This window comes from Mya arenaria, chromosome 3 (assembly GCF_026914265.1).
Source record: "Mya arenaria isolate MELC-2E11 chromosome 3, ASM2691426v1".
NCBI classification, from domain to species: Eukaryota; Metazoa; Mollusca; class Bivalvia; order Myida; family Myidae; genus Mya; species Mya arenaria.
The window spans coordinates 14,176,917-14,202,271 of NC_069124.1; the positions used below are offsets into that span (position 1 = coordinate 14,176,917).

Here is a 25,355-nt window from a genome sequence, read left to right on the forward strand (position 1 = left end):
AACAATTTGTGTATTTAAATTATATAAAAAAAACAATAAAGCCTTCAAATAAATCTGAAAACAGTCGCACTTTTGTTTACACTTTTTCCTTAATCGTTTATTGATAATATTCTTTGTTCTTCAGGAGTGTATTATTAACGGTGAACTAACAAACAGCTTCTGTAGATACATGTCGTCTGATTCCACAGTATGGCATATACTCCGGTCATGCTGTAAACTGACCGTCATCACATGGTGGTAGCAGCGTTGATTGAATCATACTGATTATCTTGCCCAGGAGCGGGTCGAGTAAGGTCCGTGTATGAGGCTTCTCTACAAAATGAACTCAAAAAGTCAGTACTTATATATAATGTCAAACATCCAGATATTCAGATATAGCGCATAACCACTTTTAAATAATGTTATAAAATAAAAGAAATGTACCGTTGAGTTTGCAACGGGTCCAACTTCAAGTCTTCTGTGCCTGCAATAGATGGCAATAGCCGGAATACACTGCTGGCAATTTTTAGTGCAAAATGTAGAAATGTTACAAAATTTTATTTATAGCGTAAAAATTAGCACTATTTCTTCTTATTCCTTTCTTAATAAGGAAGAGAAAAGTCATATACCTTTGGATGGTAAAACTTTCGCGCATTGTTTGCGAAAACATAGAAGCAGCAGAACCACTATGAGGATGAGCACAACTGAGCCAAGGACACTAGTAGTCACCGTCAGCGCAGTACACACGGGTCTGTCTTCTGAATACAAACGGAATACAATGATAACAAGCATAAACTTATTGCACAGTCACGTGATTTACTGATAATTAAGTGTGGTGTCTAACTGAAATTATACTATTTGGCTTACCACTAGAACGAGTCGTAAACCATACTGATAGCGGGTTCGAGCTTCCAGCACTGTTGGACGCAATTAGTTTAACAGCGTAAGATGTATCAGCATTTAGTTCAGAAAGGGTGTAAATATGGACGAGGGCATCAAACATGATTTTATACAACACAACAGAGCAAGGAATGCGTTACACGTACATGTGCGGGTATGTCGGGGAAGGTCGTCCTGTACATTTATTGTTCAACTGTTTTATTTTCCACCGCTGTAGTGTTGTAACTGGACGTACGGAATGGGATGCACCCACAAGTGCTGGGCATATGAGATACTGTTTTCAGATATTGCTACAGGGCGCCTCGATCTCATATGCCCAGCACTTGTGGGTGCATCCCATTCCGCACATGTACGTGTAACGCATTCCTTGCTCTGTTGTGTTGTATAAAATCATGTTTGATGCCCTCGTCCATATTTTCTATAGTACATGAACGGGTGGGGAATAGGCGTTGACCTTCCATTCACATTCGAGTGTTATGTTCAAATTTTGCTTCAACAGAAAACAGCAAACAGAACAATTAGAAAAAAAAATGAAAGCGGTATTCAAGAGGGGTAACTCTGAAGTTGGTTTTAGGTTCTTTAAGTTTTGAATCTCACCTAAAGTACAGGACGGTTCCTGGTAACCGGCGAACAAACATCCCTCTAAGCACGCGTCCGTCATAGGTCACTTCCGTAACAGATGCCAACTTGGCAGGTCTGTGTGCAGTTGTAGCCATGGAGACCGTTGGGACATGCTGATTTTTGAAGTAAGTGGTGTAAAGTTGGATAAACCCGTTTGCATTTAACGCTAGTATATATATGGACGTGTCGTTGATGTAAACATACCTTTATTTTTATGGAAACGAAAGACAAAAAAGTTGTGCAACGTGCGCATGCCTTAAACTTGCTCTTAATTAACGATAAGTGTGAATATTTTTCTGTGGTGTGCACTCCACAATCATTATTAAAATTCAACAATCAATACGTACCCTGGTTGCACATGGGTTTGTCTAAGGTGACGTATACACCGGGGTCACAGCCGACGTCACACAACTCGACAACAGCGTTACACGTGATGTTATCTCGACAGTCTCCGCACGCCTGTTTGCATTTTGCGCCCCATGTGTTGTGGTTACAGTCTGGAAAATGGTTTGAAAAAGTCAGACACAGTATTGTTTCCTAAGAAACGTTTACAGTTCAAAGCAACTTTAATTCTATATGATACAATAAGTAAGAATTCATGTTTTGTTATCAATCAACAAAGAATCCTAGTTAAAATAGGTGTAGTAAATCGTGTCTTTAATCCCCTTACAAGACATTCAGAGACACTATTTTAAAAGATTCAATGAAACTTTTCTAAACCAAATGTTTTTAAAGTACTGATTATTATAAATTCATCAATTTGCATGAGTTGGTGACTTTCATACAGGTTTTTTTTCATCACGTGACATTACCTGTGGTGCAGTTGCCGCCCCTGTACCCCTGGGCACATCCGTTGGGGCAGACCCCTGTGACCCGGTCACACGCCTCCCCGTCGTAACAGAAGCCGCACGTCAGACTACAGTCTTTACCCCCCCCCCCCCACAGCCCTTCCCGACATTCTGGAACAGAAAAATATATTCATGTTCTTGTTGGCAAACAGTTTTATTTTCAAATGATATAGGTTCAAAAAAAAAAATATTCTATGCTAGTGTGCATATGAATATGTTGTTTAAAACCCCTGAAAGCTTTAAACTGACGATTACTTTAATGTCATTCTCCTACGATGGCAATAACATTACCGTCTCCGTGGCCTAGTGGTGAAGCGTCCGCCTACGGAGCGGGAGGTCTAAAGAAATACATACATACATACATACATGCATACATACATACATACATACATTATAACGTAAAGCCTAATAAAAAAGCCCACCTAATCCCCTGTATCTGAACAAAGGTCTGTTGGTTTGTCGTTATCGGATTTGCGTTGCATTTTTTTTTGTTTTAGAATAGGACATTATAAAAAATGCTTTTTATGATGTTTTATCCATTATAGTAATTACAAAAACGCACATTTATAAACAGTAGTCTTAGGACGATTTATATTTTTACGGTTATACCTTAAAGGCATCATTCAAACCGATCAGTATCTCAATTAACATTAAGTCTAAGAAAATACCATAAACGACACACCATCTCGAATGCGTTTATTTTTGATCATCTAAAATGGCTGATTCTTAATTCTTCTCAAAAATCAAAGCACTTACAGTGCTGTAAGAACGGTATTCATTGTATGTTGGCGAGGCAAACCTCACAACGATCAGATAAAATGTGCTCTTCAGTGTGGAAAATAACTAGGGTGAATCCGCATGTTTGAACGTCATGTATATGCATTACAAAGCGACAAAATTAATCTCTGCTCATATATGTTTTAATAGATTTAAACACCTAGGAATCAAACAAAATAAGTGTGTAGCCATAGTGCTGAGGAAGCCTGAAATGAAAGTTTACTTAGTTTTAAATTCTTAAACTACTCCGTACGTTATCAGTTATGGTTTTGTCGTTGCATTTGCAACTTGCAACGTGATATGTGTTAATGCTGGGAAATTTGCGGCCTCAACGGAGGAAACTGGCGTTCTGAAAGAAGTGTTCGAACGAATAGCTAATCTGGAGCATAAGATCAACAGTCAAGAGGCAAGCATAGGAGAACTTAATGTTATTTGATAAACTGATAGATGCGGCTGTGTTTGGATGATGTGTTTAAGGTATGTCCATAATAATGTGACCGGACCGATAACTGTATATCGCCGTTTTATCTTCATTTCATGCGGAACACCTTGGTTTCTTGATTATCGGCTTGGCATGTTTTCGAGGAGACAATTTCATTGGTCGACATATATGTTACAGCGATTGTGATTGGTTCAGGCATGGTTTGATTCAGTCAGTCACGAAGTTTTGGAGCGAAAACACTGCGTTGTTAGAAACCTGTTTCTACAGAGTTGTTCGCTTTTGCATAAGGTTTTGCAGGTATGCATTCTTGGTTTAATCTTGCAATTGATTGTATTCTCGTAGTGAACTCACTGGAATCGTTTGTTAAACGCCATTTAGTTATTCTGTCTTTATCATGTTTGTCCGGGATAAAGTGTTGTCCGAAAAGCAGTATACAAACCTCCTGTCTTAACCTAACCTTCAATAGGTTCACTACTTTTATATTCTGTACAGTAACATTCTGTTCACTTACCTTTTAGAACATAACTTAACCAGCACCGGAAGCGTGAGATGTGAGGGTTTTCAGTACCACATATTGGTAAGTTTCATGTGTCATTGTCATGTTTCTGTATATGTCTAAATGTTGGTATTTGCCATAATCGTGTATGTCATTGTATGTGACACAACCTCGTTTGTTTATCTGTTTGTCGTTTATAATGTATGCTTTGCTTGTGCTTTGCTTGTGCATTCAATTATATGTATATATGTCTCGAAATATTGTTTATAGACAATATTTGGCTGCTAGCCTATGATAGTTATAATAGCGATTATTGATATATTGAACATGCTATTTAACAGTGTTTTATATCTTTATATGTTGTTACTTACGTGTATATTATGAATTATATATTTCCAGATTACATCTCTACATTTATTGAGTCTTGTTCTTCCTATTCGTACAATACCGTACCGTTATATCTGGCGCCCAACCTAACCGAACCTGGACAGACCCATAAGGAGAGGGTTTCGTGCTTGTAGCTGAGAAGCCTAGAGACGAAGACGTCTTTCCTACCACGGGGGAGAGCAGTGTGTGACAACTGGTGTCACAGTCAAGACTCTTGTTGCTATTACAAGTGGATCTTATGAGTTTATTCTTTGCTTGGTGTAGCACCGTGCGTGACAAGCATTGTCACAATTAAAACTCTTGTTTAAGTGAGAGATAGTGCATTTTTGCTCTCAAGGAGTAAATTTTTTGGCTCAGTGCATTACGAGCTTGTGACATAACTGGAGGACATGGATTGTTCCCAGCTGATTTAAGTAATTTTTACCTTTTAACTGAGAAAAACATTCGAAGGATCTGGACTTACCTGAAGGACGTTTGGCCATCAAGGATTCATCGCATATCAGGAGGACACATGTGAGGTTCCAGTGACCATAAACACTGTGCACAGATTAATATCAGTGCTAAATTTACAGTTATTTGTGTTTCTGACATTGTGCTAGCGGTCTTCATCATTCACTTGTGTTAGTTGTTTTCAAGTCATTCATTTCTACAGAGGGCGTGAGTACAAAGATATATATTTTTTGTATACATTAAAATTGCAGTGACTTGCTTTCCTTTATTTATTATTTCCCTATGAGAATTAAGACATAGCTGTTACTGCCATTTTCTTGTGTACATATATCTAGAGAGCTATTATATTGATGAGAGAGATCTCACTGCATGTTTAACAATAACATCTCTTAACAGTCTTGGTCATACAAAAAATCTATCATTTCTGATAACTTATTTCTTGGTGATTGGAAATATTCTTGATTCTCTTATTAAACTGCTTTTTGGATACACTTTATCTAGGATTCTCATCAAATATTAAATATTTATTGTGTTTAACAAATTGTTTCAGTTGAGAGTACTTTCATTATTCTAATCTGTGTCTGATTTACAAACTATTTTGAAAGTTTGCACTGTTTTACTATTATTGATTTGGCAGTATAAACACACCTAAGGAATTTCATTCATAAAGTTCTTTGTATTGGTTTTTCCCAGTCTAGGTATTTTACATTGCGTGATTGACACACGTGGTAATATTGTCTTCCTATTGGCTATTCTGCACTGACGTATGAATGCGTAATTAGCGGGCTGAATATTATCTGAAATTCTATTGGTTGTTTCGACTCGGAGGTTACGTGACGTCATTCGTTACTAAGCGACCTTGCCCTAATAGATTTGACAGCGCACTATTTGACATTTTGGACGGAATTGAAAATTAATTTGACAACTCTGCTTCTGACACCGTAGTAGTTTAATATTTAGTTGTTAATTGTAGCTTATAGTTTATAAACCACCACTAGGTATCGTGTAGATAAATTTATTTAGCGACTTGTAGTTCATTAGCGATTTTATTGCAATTAAACTTAGCGTAATTTGCGATTTGCTTACTTTCGGTTTACATTGACATTTCAGTGATAGAATTAAATCGTTTATTCTTTGGATATACAATTCATTTATTTCAGGTTTTGTGAATTCATTACATAGCTTATTAATAGTTACAGTTATTGATTGATACTACAGATAATTTGATTTATTTTGAACGAAATAATATTTATTTATTCGACTTTGTGTATTGAATAGAAAATAAGATAGAAATTGCATTGTATTGACATTTGACAGTTGTATTTATTGATGTAAATTTCTTGGATTATACAATAGTGCTTTATTTTCAGGTTATTTGATATTGATTTTGGTTTTGATTTGAAACACTTATATCTGCATTTGGTTGAATTTACTTTATGAAACTACTTTGATGCTTGTTGTTTACATGAACACATAGTTTATACAGTGAATATTTATTTAATTTTACTGTCTGAAATAATTTATTTGAGATAGTTCGTCATTACTTTGTGTCATATTTGAAATTATTTTGGTGGATAACTGGATAGTACTAAGTCGTCTTTTATAATTACTTCAATTAATTTTTGAAACTTTGTTTATTTATTTATTTATTTTTGCTCGACATTACATATTTATATTTACACATTATACTTTGATACTTTACATACAAATTATTCGAGACCGTTGGAATATTTTGATTTGGACTTCTGAAGCTGTTGTGAATTTTGTGATTGTTGATTAGGCACATTTGTACTATAGTTAGAGAACATCTACGCTGATATTGATATACATTTTTTGAATATCTTACTTGTGTATTGATATATATATATATAGTGCACTACATGTAACGTTTTTGTTGATTAGTGGAATTAAATTGTGTTATCTTGGAATATTCCTGGTATATTCGTGATGATTTAAGTTGATGACACTTGTGAATTAAGTTGTTCAGTATCCAACACTTGACACAGTGATTAGTGTGTTGTGAGTGCAAACCATTTGGCGTTTGAGTGAATTCGTTCATCATGATAGTGATATAAAATGCATACTAGCTGTGAATTGTGAGAGGATATAACATTTGTATTGTGGCTGAATTTGATTGAATTATTCATAGTGATGGCAACTCAAAGTGATAAAGCACTCCCTAAAGCGGAAGATGAGGAGACTAAACATAATGAGGCTTATGGAGGCGGACTCACTCATGAAGAACTTCAGATGGTTCAGTTCCTTCGGAGTATGAAATTAACAGCAGACATAACTGATCCTCATAAAGCGACAAAATTGATAGAGGCTATAGGTGGCTGTAAAGATGAACCAGTTCAAATTAAGAAAGCAGAAACTTTACCATCCACTTCCTATCCGAAGTTCAGCATCTTTTATGGTGAAGATGGAAAAGGAGAGGCTACATGGGACAGTTTCAAGTATGAAATAGAATGTGTGTTGAATGCCAGAAGCTACACTGATGATCAGATCATGTTTGGTATTCGGCGTTCAGCCAAAGGAGCAGCTGCTGACAAGATAAGGAGACTAGGCCAAGGAGTAACAGTAATGAAGGTTTTGGAGAAATTGGATAGCTCCTATGGGATCGTAGATACTAGAGAGAGTATTATGAAGAGATTTTATACGTGCGATCAAAAAGCTGCCGAGTCAGTAGAAGGATATGCATCCAGACTAGAGGATTTATTTGACAAGGCAGTTGAACTTGGTGGATTCAGAACATCAGATACACAAGTACTGAAAGAGGTGTTGCATTCTGGACTCAGGAAAGATCTTAAACAAATGTCCACATATCAGTGTGATAAGATTAAAGGATATGATCAATTTAGAAGAGAATTGAGGAAGATTGAAGCTGATATGAAAAGTTCTAGCCCGGAGAGAAAACCTTGCAGACCTGTGGTGAAAGAAGAAGACAGTGAGACAGTCAAGCTCTTAAGACAGCTAACAGAAAGAATGGATCGAATAGAAAAGGGACAGCGTCAACAACAACAGGGACAACAACAACCTCATCAGACACACCAGCAACCACAACATCAAGATTATGTACCGAGAGGGAGCTACAGGGGAAGATGGCGTGGGGGACAAGGTCGAGGAATGAGAGGGCGTGGCTACAGAGAGATGGACCCTGGATTCGCCAGTGAACGAACTTGTTTCATCTGCAATAGGAAAGGCCACATGCAGCGTGATTGCCCCACAATACTAGCGCAGTTCGTTTGTTCTGTATGCAAAGACAAGGGACACCTGAAGAAGGACTGCCCAAACTTATAAGTGCCCGAGTAGGGGGATCGAACCCGAGCACGTTGTTGTCTGATCCCAAGCTTATTGGAAATACAAATGAAGTAAATATCACCATAGCTAACCAACCAACCACTGCATTACTGGATACTGGGAGTGTTGTTAGTATTATATCAGAGTCTTTTTACAATGATCATCTTTCTTTTACTAAAATTCAACCAGTCGGTGACATTTTAAATATTGAATGTGCGGATGGAGAGAATCTTCCATACAAGGGATACATTGAAACTGAAATTACAACTGATGATGGACTCCCTAATTCTACACCACTTCCGTGCTTGCTACTTGTTACACCTGATACAAAATATTCAGCCAAAACACCAGTCATTTTAGGAACAAACATACTTCAAGAATTTATGAAAGATTGTTCAAATCAACATGGTGAAAGATTTTTACAAACTGCTTCATTACATGCACCATGGTACCTCAGCTTTCGAACAATTACGTTAAGAGAAAGAGAACTAAAACGAAGTAAGAACCGTATAGCTATTGTAAAATGTGCCGCAACTCAGAAGATTGTCTTAAATCCAAACCAGAACATTGATGCAATCGGGTACACGGATCATGAGTTGAATTATCTTCCAACAACTGCAATCCTACAAGAATGTGATGATTGTACGGCACCATCTTTAGATGTAACACCTACAGTTATACAGTTTACTGGAGAGAAGAGAAAGGAAGTTAGAGTTACCTTGTCGAATATAACAACAAATCCTGTCGTCATCCAGCCTCATGCAATACTTTGTGAGATTCAGCCAGTTACGGTTGCAGAAGATGTATTTGATAAAATACATGAAGATAGATCACCTATATTGGATAACTTGAACATTGATGAAGCAAACATTTTAGATCAAGATCAAAAACAGGAATTAATTGAATTATTAGATAAACATAAGGACATTTTTTCAACTGGAGATACTGATATTGGCATTTGTAACAGAATAAAACATAGGATTGATTTGTTAACAGACATTCCATTTAAGCAGAGACACCGCCGCATTCCACCATCTATGATTGAAGAGGTGCGGAACCATATTGAGCAGCTGTTAGCAGCCGGTGTCATACGACCATCGAAATCTCCATACACATCGAATGTGGTTCTTGTCCGTAAGAAGAACGGGAAGTTACGTCTTTGTGTTGACTACAGACAGCTCAACAGTATTACAATCAAAGACTCATATGCTCTACCAAGAATGGAAGAAATCTTTGATTGTCTTCATGGAGCTAAGTTCTTTACCACAATGGACATGAAGTCAGGCTACCACCAGATTGAAGTGGAGGAGTCCCATAAGGAGCGCACCGCATTTACTGTTGGTAATATGGGCTTCTATGAGTACCACAAGATGCCATTTGATTTAACAAATAGCCCAGCTACCTACCAAAGAATAATGCAGGAGATACTAGGAGACTTGAACATGCGCATTTGTTTAATTTACTTGGACGACGTGATAATCTTCAGCGACTCCTATGAGCAACACTTGGAGCGGTTAGACATTATTCTCACCAAACTACATGAAGCAAGAATGAAATTAGCTCCTGAGAAATGTCATTTTTTTAAGCCCAGTGTCAATTTTCTAGGCCATATTGTTAGTGGTAATGGAGTAGAAACAGATCCTGCCAAGATAGAGAAAGTTAAAGGTTGGCCAACCCATCTAATTCTGATGAATTGCGCTCGTTTATAGCTTTCGCTGGTTACTATCGTCGTTTTATAAAACATTTCAGCGACATAGTTCGGCCATTAAATGAGCTTCTACCTCCAACTACTACTAAGAAGGGGTCAAAGGCAACAAAACCCGAGTGGAAGTGGACAGACAAGGAACAGGCTGTGTTCGACCATTTGAAGGAATTGCTATCTTCTCCACCAATACTGGCTTACCCGAATTTTAACATGCCATTCGAACTTCACACAGATGCGTCTGGAAAAGCATTAGGTGCAGTGCTGTACCAAGTGCAAGATGGCCAAAAACGGGTAATTTCCTATGCCAGTAGGTCCTTAAACAAATCCGAACGGAACTATAGCGCCTTCAAATTGGAATTCTTGGCTCTTAAGTGGGCGGTGACTGAGAAGTTTAGTGACTACCTCGCCACGTTCCACTTCACTGTCTTGACAGATAATAACCCTCTTACTTATGTGTTAACTACTGCCAAGCTTGATGCAACTGGCCAACGATGGGCCTCTGCTCTAGGAGAGTATTCATTTGACATCAAGTATAGAGCTGGTTTGAAGAACCAAGATGCAGATGGAATGAGCCGATATCCTTATGAGAACATCACAGATACAGACAACACAGAAAGAGTAAAGATCAGTGATCCAACTGTAAAGGCTATATGCAATTTGATTTCAGTACCTTTTGTTGACACTCTTCCAATGAGCATGAATATTCTAGAGGCAACTGAAGACCTTGGCCAACCACTTGCACAGAAAGACATGCGTGAAATCAGAAGAGCCCAACGGAGTGATCCTCTCATTGAAAAATGGAGAATTGCTGTTATTGACAAGAGGTTGCCAAGAAAGCTTCTACATGGGAACGATCTGAATATGAAGAAACAGTTCAAGAACTTGAGCATCAAAAGAGGGATCCTGTTCAGAAATGTTCATGACAACGGTGACAATGACATTGAACAACTTGTGATTCCTGAGTCATTCAGACATGAGATACTGACGGGCATTCATGATCTTTCTGGTCATCCAGGGCAAGAAAGAACAATGCGTCTGTTAAGGGAGAGGTTCTACTGGCCTGGAATGACATCAGATGTGAAAGACTGGATAAGTAAGTGCGATAGATGTATTGGAAGGCAGGGGAAGATTGACCGTGCACCGCTCGTGAATGTTAATACATCATATCCACTTGAACTTCTCTGTATTGACTACCTTTCTCTAGAGCCATGCAAGGGTAACATCAGCAACATTCTGATAGTCACTGATCATTATACCAAGTTTGCCAAAGCTATCCCTACCAGAAACCAAACCGCCAAGACTACAGCAGAAGCACTCTACAATGAGTTCTTGGTCAATTTCGGGATTCCTACGAGGCTACATTCGGACCAGGGAGCCAACTTCGAAAGCCAGATTATTTCGGAACTGTGCCGCATTACAGGTATGAAGAAAAGCCATACCACACCTTACCACCCACAAGGAAATGCAGGGCCAGAGCGATTTAATCGAACACTTCTTGGAAAGCTTGGAACTCTCGAAGAAGATCAAAAGGCTGATTGGAAACGATACATCAGTAGTCTAGTGTATGCCTATAATTGTACACCGCATGAAGCAACCCGAGTGTCCCCATTTGAGTTGCTCTTCGGAAGAAGGCCTATGTTACCAATCGATGTAATGTTTGAGCAGGCAAGAGAAGAGCCGGTCAGTAAAACTACAGATGAATACATGGAAGATCTCCAAGAAAGGATCGTGAAGGCACACGAGATTGTGAACCATCATACACAAAGGTCGAAAATGAAACAAAAGAAATACTACGACCGCAAGACAAAACCTGTTAGGATTAATGTTGGGGACAGAGTACTTGTAAAGAAGATGGCTTTTGATGGTAAGCATAAAATCGCCGACCGGTTCGAAGAAACCTTACACAGTACTTGACCAACCAAGAAGGGACATTCCGGTTTTTAAGGTAAGAGCTGAGGGCTCTGAGCGTGAAAGGACACTTCATCGGAATCATTTACTCTTGATTGAGCATCATGAGAATGACGATGTGTTGGGTGAAGTTGTTGCAGAACAGAAAGATAAAGTAAGGGATGCATCCGAAAGGAAAGAACTAGTGAGTGAATTCACTGAAGGTGATAGTGAGACTGACGAAGAAGGTGATGGCTATACAGGACCTGTATGCCACCATGGGGACGCCCATGAACCAGACAGTAACGTCAGCCATGAGAATGACAGCTTAGCTACGGGTAGAGACGAAGCTGTAGATGATGTAAGTATCATTAGTGAGGTTGAGGATGTTAATGTTGACACTCTATTTTCAGATGATACGCATACAAGCGGAATAGAAGTCCCGGAAGATCCAGTTACACAATCAAAAGATCCAGAAGAAGTGATCCATACAGATAATTCTGCAGAGGTGCTACCGACAGTAGACGAACCCGAAGACCAGTTAGCTGCCGAAGCTATTGGAGATGCTGTAGGTTCACCTGTTGTAGACAGACTAAGACCAGTACCTCAACCACGACGTTCAGAACGGATCCGCAAACCACCTACAAGATTTGACGAGTTCCACATGTATAGCAACCAACCAGTGGACCGCAGATTGCAGGCATTGGACACACTTATGCAGTCTGGCATTCTGAAAGATGTGGATAGTGAGATAGCGTATCAACTAATAGGTGCAATTATGAATAAATAAGTTGCAATGCTGCACTTTTTATTGTTTTAGTTTGATCTGTGTAATCATTGATTTTTTTTATGCATTTTAATAGTGTTTTGTTAAAACTATGTGGGCATAGTTTTTGTCACAGGGGGAGGAACTAGGACTGTTTTAAATTTTTGATTTTTTGGAAAAGCATTTTTTTTTTTTTTCACAAATCGCTAATAAATTGCTTGTGTATGTAGTTAAGAAACTTAAGTAGTCACATGTTAGAGAAAGCTATGTACTGTCGAAAGTTTATGTAGAATTACATGTATACTATACATATAAGTATACGTCAGTATAAGCAGATTGTCAGACCAGATACTGGACTACTTTTTTTTTGTTTTTGTTTGTTTTTACGTGACGTAATGACGGGACGTCATTTCACATAGCGGGGGAGTATGTGACCTGACCGATAACTGTATATCGCCGTTTTATCTTCATTTCATGCGGAACACCTTGGTTTCTTGATTATCGGCTTGGCATGTTTTCGAGGAGACAATTTCATTGGTCGACATATATGTTACAGCGATTGTGATTGGTTCAGGCATGGTTTGATTCAGTCAGTCACGAAGTTTTGGAGCGAAAACACTGCGTTGTTAGAAACCTGTTTCTACAGAGTTGTTCGCTTTTGCATAAGGTTTTGCAGGTATGCATTCATGGTTTAATCTTGCAATTGATTGTATTCTCGTAGTGAACTCACTGGAATCGTTTGTTAAACGCCATTTAGTTATTCTGTCTTTATCATGTTTGTCCGGGATAAAGTGTTGTCCGAAAAGCAGTATACAAACCTCCTGTCTTAACCTAACCTTCAATAGGTTCACTACTTTTATATTCTGTACACTAAACATTCTGTTCACTTACCTTTTAGAACATAACTTAACCAGCACCGGAAGCGTGAGATGTGAGGGTTTTCAGTACCACATATTGGTAAGTTTCATGTGTCATTGTCATGTTTCTGTATATGTCTAAATGTTGGTATTTGCCATAATCGTGTATGTCATTGTATGTGACACAACCTCGTTTGTTTATCTGTTTGTCGTTTATAATGTATGCTTTGCTTGTGCTTTGCTTGTGCATTCAATTATATGTATATATGTCTCGAAATATTGTTTATAGACAATATTTGGCTGCTAGCCTATGATAGTTATAATAGCGATTATTGATATATTGAACATGCTATTTAACAGTGTTTTATATCTTTATATGTTGTTACTTACGTGTATATTATGAATTATATATTTCCAGATTACATCTCTACATTTATTGAGTCTTGTTCTTCCTATTCGTACAATACCGTACCGTTATAATAATACAAATTTAAATGGACCTTAGACTACTTTTTATAAATGCGCGTGTTTTTTTAATTACTAATATTGTTAATGGTCTACCCTAAAATAAAAACAATACAAATCAAGTCAAATAAAGACAAACAAACAGACCTTTAGTCCAGAAACAGGTAGGTTATGTAGGCCTTTTTATTAGGCTTATAATTGGAGAATGGCGTTAAAGTTATCTTCAATTTAAAGCTTTAAAGGTTTTTAAACTACAAATTTAAACACACACTAAAAAAAAAATTTTTTTTTTCATAAATATTTTTTGTTACAAACGGACAATAAACGTGCGGGTCGGCGCCTTTTTTGTAGGTACTGTCGGGATACCCAAACTAAAAGTATTTTTATGCCTTAGTGAAACAAATATTTTACAAATTTCAGACAAACCTATTGCAATGTGTCCGCAATATTAGACTTATTTAGGTCAAATCAGGCACACTAGGCCGATGTTGCTTTACTGGTCAACATTAAGATGTAAGTGACGTCACACACTTAGAGTGACGTAGTAACGTGCCAACGGCATCATTCTCGTTGACTACAGTGGATACGATGTTTTATTTTCGCGCGCTGATGAAATGTACGGTCTGTATTTTCGCTTCTTAGCTAATTGTATGTTCTATTACGACGTCAAAAATGATTTATAACTGTACATGGTTATTGCGAGAGAGTACATCGAAAATGACTAATAAACAACTACGAAAAAAACAGTTGTAAGAGTGATTAAATTTAAATATCATACAAAAGGGCAATCACTGAAGACATGTCGAATACAAATTGAACTTCAACAAAACTCTGTATACATGTTTTCATTCGTTATCACCAAAGTCTCAGAAAGCCACAACAACTGAATCGCAACAACGCTCAATGTTCATGTACTTTACATGATGTCTTTACCAAAAGCATTGGGCAAACAAATTAAAGACTGTCGAATACATGTAACGCATAATAACTCATTCCCGTACAACAGAGTGATGATTAGTGATGCAACCCTGATGAATGTTAGTAACTGTATCCACGCTATGAAAATTCAGTCTACCAACGCTTGTTAGGATTATTGTCTTTATTTGCAGGAACTAAGTTTTAAATTGTTTTAATACATGACATTATTATTAAATTCATATTATTATGAGAACATGGCCCTTTTTTAATAAGTTATCTTAGAAGTAAATTATACGTTGCTTAACAGATAAAAAATTAGCTGTGCCTAGAATTTCACGATCTAAAGTCCTACTTTAGTTGTTAAAACGCAAAAAATAAAACATCTACAAGAGGGCAGCCACCAGAGAAATTGCGTTTTCTTCGTACTTGAGCCATTGAATTGACCCACTGACTCCAGGAATGCCAATTAAGTGTGACCAGACACTAATAAATGATGGACTTGCTTACAACACCTATAACGAAAACGAACACGGAGAAGTCACATCATATGATGACTATCGCATCACATCGTTTTCGGGTGTACTTTTGTATTGAAACACGTATAATACTTGTAAACGCACTGGAAAATGCACTTGAGTTTGAGAACACATTTGCTGCTCCTGCAGTGCCCCGTTTCAATAAAGTAGGACTTAAGATAGTGACATTCTAGGCACAGCTCATTTTCTATCAGTTACGCAACGTATGATTTACAACTAAGATATCTTATTGAAAAAGGAACCTGTATTCTCAATTGATATTCTAAATGTAATAATTATATCATATACTATTTTTTAGTTCCTGCAAATAAAGACAACAATCCTAACTAGAATTGGTAGAATAAATTTTCATAGCGCGGATACAGTTAATATCATTCTCATTCATCAGGGTTGCATCACTCATCATCACTCTGGTGTACGAAAATGAGTTATAATGCGTTACATGTATTCGTCACTCTTTATTTGTTTGACCAATGCTTTTGGGGAAGACATCATGTAAAGTACATGAGCATTGAACGATTTTGTGATTCAGTTGTTGTGGCTTTCTGAGACTTTGGTGATTATGAATAAAAATAAGTATACAGAGATTTGTTGAAATTCAGTTTGAATTCGACATGTTTTCAGTGACTCCTCTTTTTGTACAGATGATATTTAAATTTTATCACTCTCACAAGTGTTTTTTTTCGTAGTTGTTTATTAGGCGTTTCAGTTTTCTATGCGTTCTGATGTACTCTCTCGCAACAACCATGTACAGTTATAAACAATTGACTGATGTGTATTCTTGTGGACGTCGTAATAGTACATACAATTAGCTTAGAAGCGAAAAACACAGACCGCACATTTCATCAGCGCGCGAAATAAAACACCCGAAAATAAAACACCGTATCTACTGTAGTAAACGGGTATGATGCCGTCAGCACATTACTACATCACTTTTAGTATGTGTCGTCACTGACAACTTATTGTCAGGCGCATAGCTGACTGTACGCAGTTTTGTTATTAAATTTTGACAGGTCGAAGTTTTTGTCATACTAAAAACCCGGAATTTATTAAACCTCTCCCACACCTACCCACAAGTCATCGATCTGCGTAATCTCAAATTGGCTCTAGCTTCATGTTGACCAGTAAAGCAGCCTCGACGTATTGTCCCTGATTGGACCTTAATCAGTCTAATAATGCGGATATTGTTTTGGCTACAGGTATGTCTGCGGCTCAGTTGTTCTTCACCAAAAGAAAAGACTTCCTCGCAACTATAGTTAAAATGAAGCTTGTGATTCATAGTAAAAAGGCTGGTGATCTTTATATGAATTTCTAATCTGAAAGCAAAAATCACGAGCTCGGATTTGAGAAGGCATTGCGGTAAGGTTATTAAAAACGTTCACCGTCGAAAGACGATACTTCTCGCAGCCAAATGACGGTGCTTACCCATGTCACACCTGCCGCCCTGCCACCCAGACTGGCACGGGAATGTGGTACAATATTCCGAGATTATATCACAATGAGCACCGCCAAAACACAGTCCGCACGTAACCGAGCAATTAGCCCCGTACGTGCCCAACGTGCACTCTGGAATCAAACGGAAATACTTTAAAGTTAGAAGCTCGTAGCTACAAATGCAACATTATTGTTTCTAAAACATGTACATGTAGGTATTTGCTTATAGCTGTTTAAATCGGAAAAAAAACCAACACGGTTTTACTCCAAATATCCAACCTTACCAGTGCTACAAGTATCGCCCTTGTATCCGCTCTCGCAGCCAGAGGGACATATACCCGTGACCCGGTCACAAGCCCGACCCCCTGCGCACCGACACACCTGGTCACAGAACGTTCCGAACGTGCCTTGGGGACATTCTAAAATACAGGCAACACTGTTTGTTATTAAGAAAACTGTCCATAGTGCAAAATCTTCGGAAAAATACAAATTCTCAAAAAATCTCAAGACAATTATTCCCCATAGAAACATATTTATTTAAAACACATTTCCTATAGCACATGCTTAAAGCCGATAGCGCAATTTTTGAAATACAGACAAGTACGTTGCAATAAAAGAAACATTAGACAAAGACGGACTGCTTACATTACATTAACTTCTTTACTCCTCTAATACTTACCCAGCACGACAACCTCACAGATCTGTAGCCCTCCAATCCTGGTACTGACCACGAGCTGCTCGGCCGGGGTGCTCCGACAGCGGCCCAGGAATTGCCAAGAGGTGAGCCGCGCTGTCTCGCACGCGGCGCTCGTGCTCCCGTTCAGCGCAAGGATCTCGAAACCCTGGCCCGTGTTACTCTCTGTGACATTGTAAACAATTGACGATTGGCAACGAAATTATTTATATAGAACATTGATAAAACCGGACTCTTTTTTAAAGTTTTGACTTGTTGAGAATAATGATATGTTACATAAATATATGTAACAAAGAGGAAAGATCATGGGTATTCGTACTGAAAGCGAAAGGCGCGCTGCTTGCAGCCAGTACTACCGAGGTGAACATAACGAAAAAGGCTTTTAATGTATAATAGTATGATACTACTACTACTACTACTACTACTACTACTACTACTACTACTGCTACTGCTACTGCTAATACTACTGCTACTGCTACTACTACTACTGTTGCTGCTGCTGCTGCTACTGCTACTGCTGCTGCTACTGCTACTGCTGCTGCTGCTGCTGCTGCTGCTGCTACTACTGCTACTACTACTACTAATAATAATAGTAATAATAATAATTATTATCATTATTATAAGAGTAAAAGAAATAATAAAAATTATAATAATAAAAAATAATAATATGATTGACTCGACCGACTGTGTTGTCTTAGACTAACGAAACCATGCATATACTTAAAATGTTTAAACAGTTTAATTTCAAGAAAAGCATTGAAGTAAATGCTACCATTCATGAAGACAAGGAAGTCGGGGACGACATTGAGGGCTGGGAATTGTGAGCAGCCAGGATGGGGAAGTGTCGATCACCACGGGCGCACACGTATCTACACCGCCGTCCACCGTTGCCGGGGCTCGCTCGTACGCCTGTCCGGCACCCTGGATAACCGACGCCGAGTTGGCGATCGTGTTTACTGGTAATGGAAGAACGCCCAAAATTATAGTGAGGAGAATGGGTTGAAGTTATTGAGAGATACTTAACATAAAACCCCGATACACTTTGAAAACTACCTTAGAAGAGAGACTTAGTAAAATAAAATATGGTCAATTCTCAATTTTGTGATTTACTCACTGTTTATGCATTTCAACACTACTTTTTGTATTTATGTTATACATTTCTTGAGCTCAATTGCTTATTTACTTTGCTCAATATATTCTGCAAAACGATAATAAGTAGTGTTTAGAAAGAGACCACAAAGCACAAACTACGTCTTCTTTGTCACCATATACAACTCGTTTTCTATATATTAATATGGGACAATTTCATAATGTATGCATACCCGCTTGACATGTGCGGCCATACGTGAATCGCTTACACGAGTCCCCCGGACGGATACAGGCACCAGTCCACGGATCGCACATGCCGTCACAGTTACAGCTGTACCCGCACTCATACCCATACCGGTCAGGTCCGCAGATACCTGACGGGAGAATACGGAATAGTTATTGCATGAGTTCCGGTGACGACTACAAGCGCAGTCCCACTGTTTACATGTTGCCAAAAGGCCCGCAAAACATACATTTCGGAGAGGTTGGTGCGGAACAAATACGTCGACCCCCTATTGGGGTTAAGCATACACAGTATATCCATTGTACACGCCAAAAACAATCATGGTCATAATGAGCAAGAAAGTAAAACATCGCCAATGATCGTTGGTTCGGATAAGAACACTTTCTTTCGATCATAAAACGGTTAAATAAGAATGAACCTTGAGTTTATTAGTTGTCAAGTGTATATAAGCAGTCGACCTTAAAAGTGTCCATAAGCCAAAAGTCTATTAAATCAAAATCATCTCGTGGCGTCCCGATACGATCCGGAAGAGCATTTCCTTTACCCTTGTGTTTAGCTGCCCAACTACGGGAATGCAAATAATGTCAAGAAATAAACCTTCTTGTAGAAAATATACTCACTTGTGTTACAAAATCCATTGTAGAGCCGCCAGTTACGCTCGCACAGTTCCATACACTCCCCAGAGTACTCGGGTTGTCATTAAATACAAGATTTTATTAAACGAGTTCATGAAATTTGTTAGTAAGCGAGCCTCTGGCGAGCTTGCTTACAACTTTCATGGACGAGTTTAATAAAATTCTTGAATTAAATGACAACGAGTGTCAGATCTTTTTTATCACATGCTTAAACGGTGTTTTTATTACCAATTAAGTTCCACTTTCTGAACCGATTGTTTGACAGCCAAAGTACTCAGAGTAGAATGTCAACGATGCGCCATATAAATAGTTCCAAATTAAAATGACAAAAGTGACTAGCAGTTATCAAGTTTTAAAATCTGATAAAGCGCTTAACAAGTCGCAAATATAAAAATGTGTAGTAAAATATCCAACAACATGAATAACGAACAATTTTAACCCCCCCCCCCCAATAAGTTTACAATTTGATGACGTCACACTCAGAGTACATGCATTTACGCGGTTTATGGGACCTACATCGGTCTGTCAAGTTTTACTGTGTGCACGGATTTAAAAGTTATTCGCTGTCGCTTTCTGCGATGATTTTGCAGCGTTTTCTTGGTGTACATGGTGTTTCACAACATGCAGATGATAACGGCGAAGCCTTACTCTGTACTGCATGGATGTTGATGTTGAAAAAGTTAATTTCCACCAGCAATGTTTCCAGAGAACATGATGTTCTAGCCGCCATGGGATGTGTAATGAGATGTCTGTGCTGCAGAATTCGTATTTGTGTTTTCGGTAACCGACAGCTGATTAAATTGGCAAGCAAATAGCATTGATTGCATATTGCTTGTGTTGGTCAAGATGGAGATGTTTGAAATGTTCTTGTGGTGTTTGTCACTATTGTGGCTGTATTTGTTGACTAACTGGATATTTCTGTGACTAGTAATCTGCATTATCTGGTAGGCGGAACATTGTTATCAGAAAGTTTTTGTACAAGATGCTTTCTGGCACTATGATTCGTCAGCCATTTCTCTCCCGGAAGTCTTACAGCTTCATTATTACGGAAAGTATTTGTTGGCATTTAAACCATTTTCTTTACAAACAATGCGGAGGGATATCTAGGTTGCGTGTGATTAGTCTGGCCAATAGAAATGTCTGATAGGTTATCTTGCACATGTGTAAGATAAAAATATTCGTAATAGGTATATTACACGGAAAACAACGGTAAGCATGTGATAAAATAAAATAATAAGTTATCTTTCAAAAATGTCCATACTCGCCTGACATTTTTTTATTTAATTTCCTGGATATTGTCATCTCTGTTTACATGTCTTATGTCTTGTACTGGTTCTTGATTTATTTTTGCATGGTGGTAGTGTTGGAAGGCTGATTAAAATAACTTGACAAGTAACAACAGTCGAAAGTGGTTTGAAATCTATACTATGTAACCGTGCTAGCCTAAAAATGTTACTACATAAATCGTGACGGAAACGAAATTATATCATCAGAACTGACTTCACTTTGGTTAAATCGACTCGCAATGCCATCCCCTGTCTCACTCCTTATTCATTGAAACAATTCAAATAAGTATGAGATAAAGAATTAATCATATTTTATTTATAAATAAAATATAAATAATGAGTTTTATTGTTGTTGTTTTGTGAACGTAAATATTATTAAAACATCGATGTTTTATTCAATATGTCTAATATGTCTAAAGCCATTTATAAATCAAAGTAAGAGATATGTTTGGGATTCACATTTTTCCTATAACAAAGCATCCTATTAAATAAAATTAACCTGGAGTTAAAACGCAGGGTATTATGAAGTTAATGTTTAAAATAAATTTATAGAACATAAAGAAATAGTAACGTTACATTTTGAAATTTCAATGCGTTTCATTTTAATTATTCATGTTACCTCATTGAATACTGATTGCGATATTTTACTTAATCTTTCTTGACATTGTTTATACGAAGAAAAATCCACCAGTAGTGAATTTGAAGGATACTTACATAACATGTAATAACTACAGAACAAAACGACGTTTACAACTCTTATTTTGATATCACATTTCATAGTCAATATAATCCTATCCGAAAGTTTGTGGATATCGAGTCCAATGTAAACAACAAACTTCAGTTGTGTCTTTCAATTATATGTTTATTAGTTCAATTACATCTCAATTAAGTTGGTCATTCATCGGTCGTGGTCAAAACAGGATGTTTTATAAGTAACAATCTTAACTTCGATGAGTTATATATCAGCAATTTTATCAGAGTCAAGTCTTAACGAGGCGTGTTTTGGCCGCAACATCAGAGCTAGAATCGGTTTGATCAGACGTGAAGTTTTGACAAAATCCGCCAGAGGGATCTACCCAGAAGGATATGTCAAAGTGGGAAAAAACCGATAATCCTTGGGAAGAGCACTATAAACATTCTCCAAATTGTAAATTCCTCAAAATCGTTGGCCACTCAAGCAGCGTAGACGTTATTGATACACCCAAATCTACGGGGATTGACTCAAGCACCTACACTTTTGGTAGTCAACGAAGCTCTCCGTGGTATCGTGACAGTCATTGTTTCACGGGTTTAACAAATCATGAACGAATCAACGGTACACATAATGGTAATGAACTCATATTTCGATTTAGTATACGCCAAAGCACTATACGAGTGTTTTGGTGGCATAGTGAAAGACATGTGTTATGGATGTGATGTCGATCATCCATCACAAATCCATCATTCATGCATTATGTACGACACCCAGGAACATATTGAAATGTACTTTGACCATTTATTGTCTGCTGTCAGTGAGGATGATATCCTTCTATCCTGGAGTGAAATCGTTGATAATCTAAACATTTGTCCCGAACTTCTAGCACTGCAGAAACTGAAATTATTCGATACAGACTGGTTAGCTACGATGAAAACAGAGCAATAGAGAACCAAAATGAAAAAAAAAATGGTGTTGTCTATTTTTCAGTTAGAGAAAAGATTATTTCAAGATGCTGTTGAATAAACTAGATTTTGAAACATAATTTGTTATTATATTGATGTTCTAAACACTACTATCATTTTACATTCTTAAACTGCTTACTGTTGTATTATTTGAAGAATATGCCTTGTCAATATTTAGTTTGTTAAAACAATTTCTGTGTAAATAAACATCAAGTATATCAGCTTACACATGCGTTTGTTTTTATTTGTTATCGTGTTGTAACTGTTAAACAAATGTCAAATGGTATTCTAGAAGTATTTACACACACCAAAACAATCAGGATTACCAGTACGTATTTGTTTAACAATTAGCCAGATAACCCGCCGTTCATATTAAAACTAGCTCCCGTGGAGAGAATCTTGAAAGTTTAATTTGATGACTAGTTAAAACTCACAATGCAAACATTCCATCGTGATTTATCAGTAAACCACACGTCTTAACCTTTTACAATATCTGATGCGGTCATTAGGTTATTATTAGCGGGAAACACTACGTCTTAACCTTGTTCAATATCTGATGTGGTTATTAACTTATTATTAGCGGGAAACACTACGTCATAACCTTGTACAATATCTGATGTGGTCAGTAGGTTATTATTAGCGGGAAACACTACGTCATAACCTTGTACAAAATCTGATGTGGTCAGTAGGTTGTTATTAGCGGGAAACACTACGTCTTAACCTTGTTCAATATCTGATGTGGTTATTAACTTATTATTAGCGGGAAACACTACGTCATAACCTTGTACAATATCTGATGTGGTCAGTAGGTTATTATTAGCGGGAAACACTACGTCATAACCTTGTACAATATCTGATGTGGTCAGTAGGTTATTATTAGCGGAAAACACTACGTCATAACCTTGTACAAAATCTGATGTGGTCAGTAGGTTATTATTAGCGGGAAACACTACGTCTTAACCTTGTTCAATATCTGATGTGGTTATTAACTTATTATTAGCGGGAAACACTACGTCATAACCTTGTACAATATCTGATGTGGTCAGTAGGTTATTATTAGCGGGAAACACTACGTCTTAACCTTGTACAATATCTGATGTGGTCAGTAGGTTGTTATAAGCGGGAAACACTACGTCTTAACCTTGTACAATATCTGATGCGGTCAGTAGGTTATTATTAGCGGGAAACACTACGTCATAACCTTGTACAAAATCTGATGTGGTCAGTAGGTTATTATTAGCGGGAAACACTATGTCTTAACCTTGTTCAATATCTGATGCGGTCAGTAGGTTATTATTAGCGGGAAACACTACGTCTTAACCTTGTACAAAATCTGATGTGGTCAGTAGGTTATTATCAGCGGGAAACACTACGTCTTAACCTTGTTCAATATCTGATGCGGTCAGTAGGTTGTTATTAGCGGGAAACACTACGTCTTAACCTTGTACAATATCTGATGTGGTCAGTAGGTTATTATTAGCGGGAAACACTACGTCATAACCTTGTACAATATCTGATGCGGTCAGTAGGTTGTTATTAGCGGGAAACACTACGTCTTAACCTTGTTCAATATCTGATGCGGTCAGTAGGTTATTATTAGCGGGAAACACTACGTCTTAACCTTGTACAAAATCTGATGTGGTCAGTAGGTTGTTATAAGCGGGAAACACTACGTCTTAACCTTGTACAAAATCTGATGTGGTCAGTAGGTTGTTATTAGCGGGAAACACTAAGGTGACTTTACAGCGGACGTAAGTGCTTAGACTAGCAGGTTGTGACCTGACGTAGTCATTCTAACCTCTGAAATCTAGTAACTTTTAAATTGATTTACCATACATGATAAAACCGACAATCAAATTCTCAAATAGTTTTAAATGTTATGAAGACAATATAAGAGCATGTACTTTAATTGTCACTTTAGGTATGGATAAGCAAAAGAAAAAATCCATTTTTCAGCAGTATTAGTTTAATACAAAACACCCTGGCGCATTTACGGGCCCACAAAAACTTTACAAAATATTAGAGAAAAACTATTCAGGAGTGTTTACTCTGTATTTTATCAAAAATGAGTAAAAAACCAGGGTAGCTATTCTCTTTCTAAAGAACTACTAACCCTCTCTATATATATATATAAATGATTTAAAGGGTCGGCAGGCTTCATTATTGCAAAAACCACAGTGTTACTAACACATCACTTTTTAAGTGCATCGTGAATTTTAAATCCTATATTCCAAAAGCCATAGTTGAACTTTTTCGTCCAAAAAAATTTCCAAAATCTAGAGTTGAAAAACAACAGACACTCATACAATTAACATCAACAGTTAGAAATGCGGTGGATAGAGCTAAATCAGAATTAGATCGTATAAACAAGTCTGAAACTCCTAAGAGTCTCATTTCCTCATCCGACTCTCGAGACGAAGGTTCACCAGGAAAACGAGCATCAACAGGAAAGAAACTTGCAACAATGAGGAGAAATACATCTAACAAGTTATTGCGCGAAGATAGAAAACAACCAGGGAAAACATCGAATGAAATCACAAGAAAATTGAGGAAAAACAGTCAAAATCAAAATAAAAACAAAAATTCAAAGAAAGTACTCTTTAAGGACATATTCGTGTAGATATCCCTAGATATATTGATATCTTCTCAAACATGAACTCTTGCGACAAATGTGATGCGTCATTTGATAGGAAATACAACTTGGATAGGCATGTACGAAACAAACATAATCAACAATTAAGCGATATGGAGGAATCAGTTCATCAGACACCGAGGAGGACGATAACCCCATGGACACGCTTGTGGAACAAGTTTTTGAAGAACTTAACTCTCAATATGAAGAGAAGGTTCTAGCACGAATTAATCAAGAACAAATCTCGGAAGAGGATGCGAGGAATTTAGTGTTTCAAAGTATGAAAAGTGCTTATCGTAAAGCATTGACCGACCTATTCACAGACAAGCTTTTGTGGTACACGGCACT

General features: G+C 37.5%; 1 long non-coding RNA gene and 1 pseudogene across 1 annotated transcript; one reads left to right on the plus strand and one right to left on the minus strand.

Annotated features, from left to right (window-relative positions):
- Positions 1–205: 205 nt before the first annotated feature.
- LOC128225709 (multiple epidermal growth factor-like domains protein 10) lies at positions 206–20,962 on the minus strand (annotated as a pseudogene).
- LOC128227308 (uncharacterized) lies at positions 3,668–4,661 on the plus strand. Its single transcript, XR_008259794.1, has 3 exons — positions 3,668–3,864; positions 4,086–4,144; positions 4,463–4,661. It is a non-coding gene; the product is annotated as an uncharacterized LOC128227308 (long non-coding RNA).
- Positions 20,963–25,355: the final 4,393 nt, after the last annotated feature.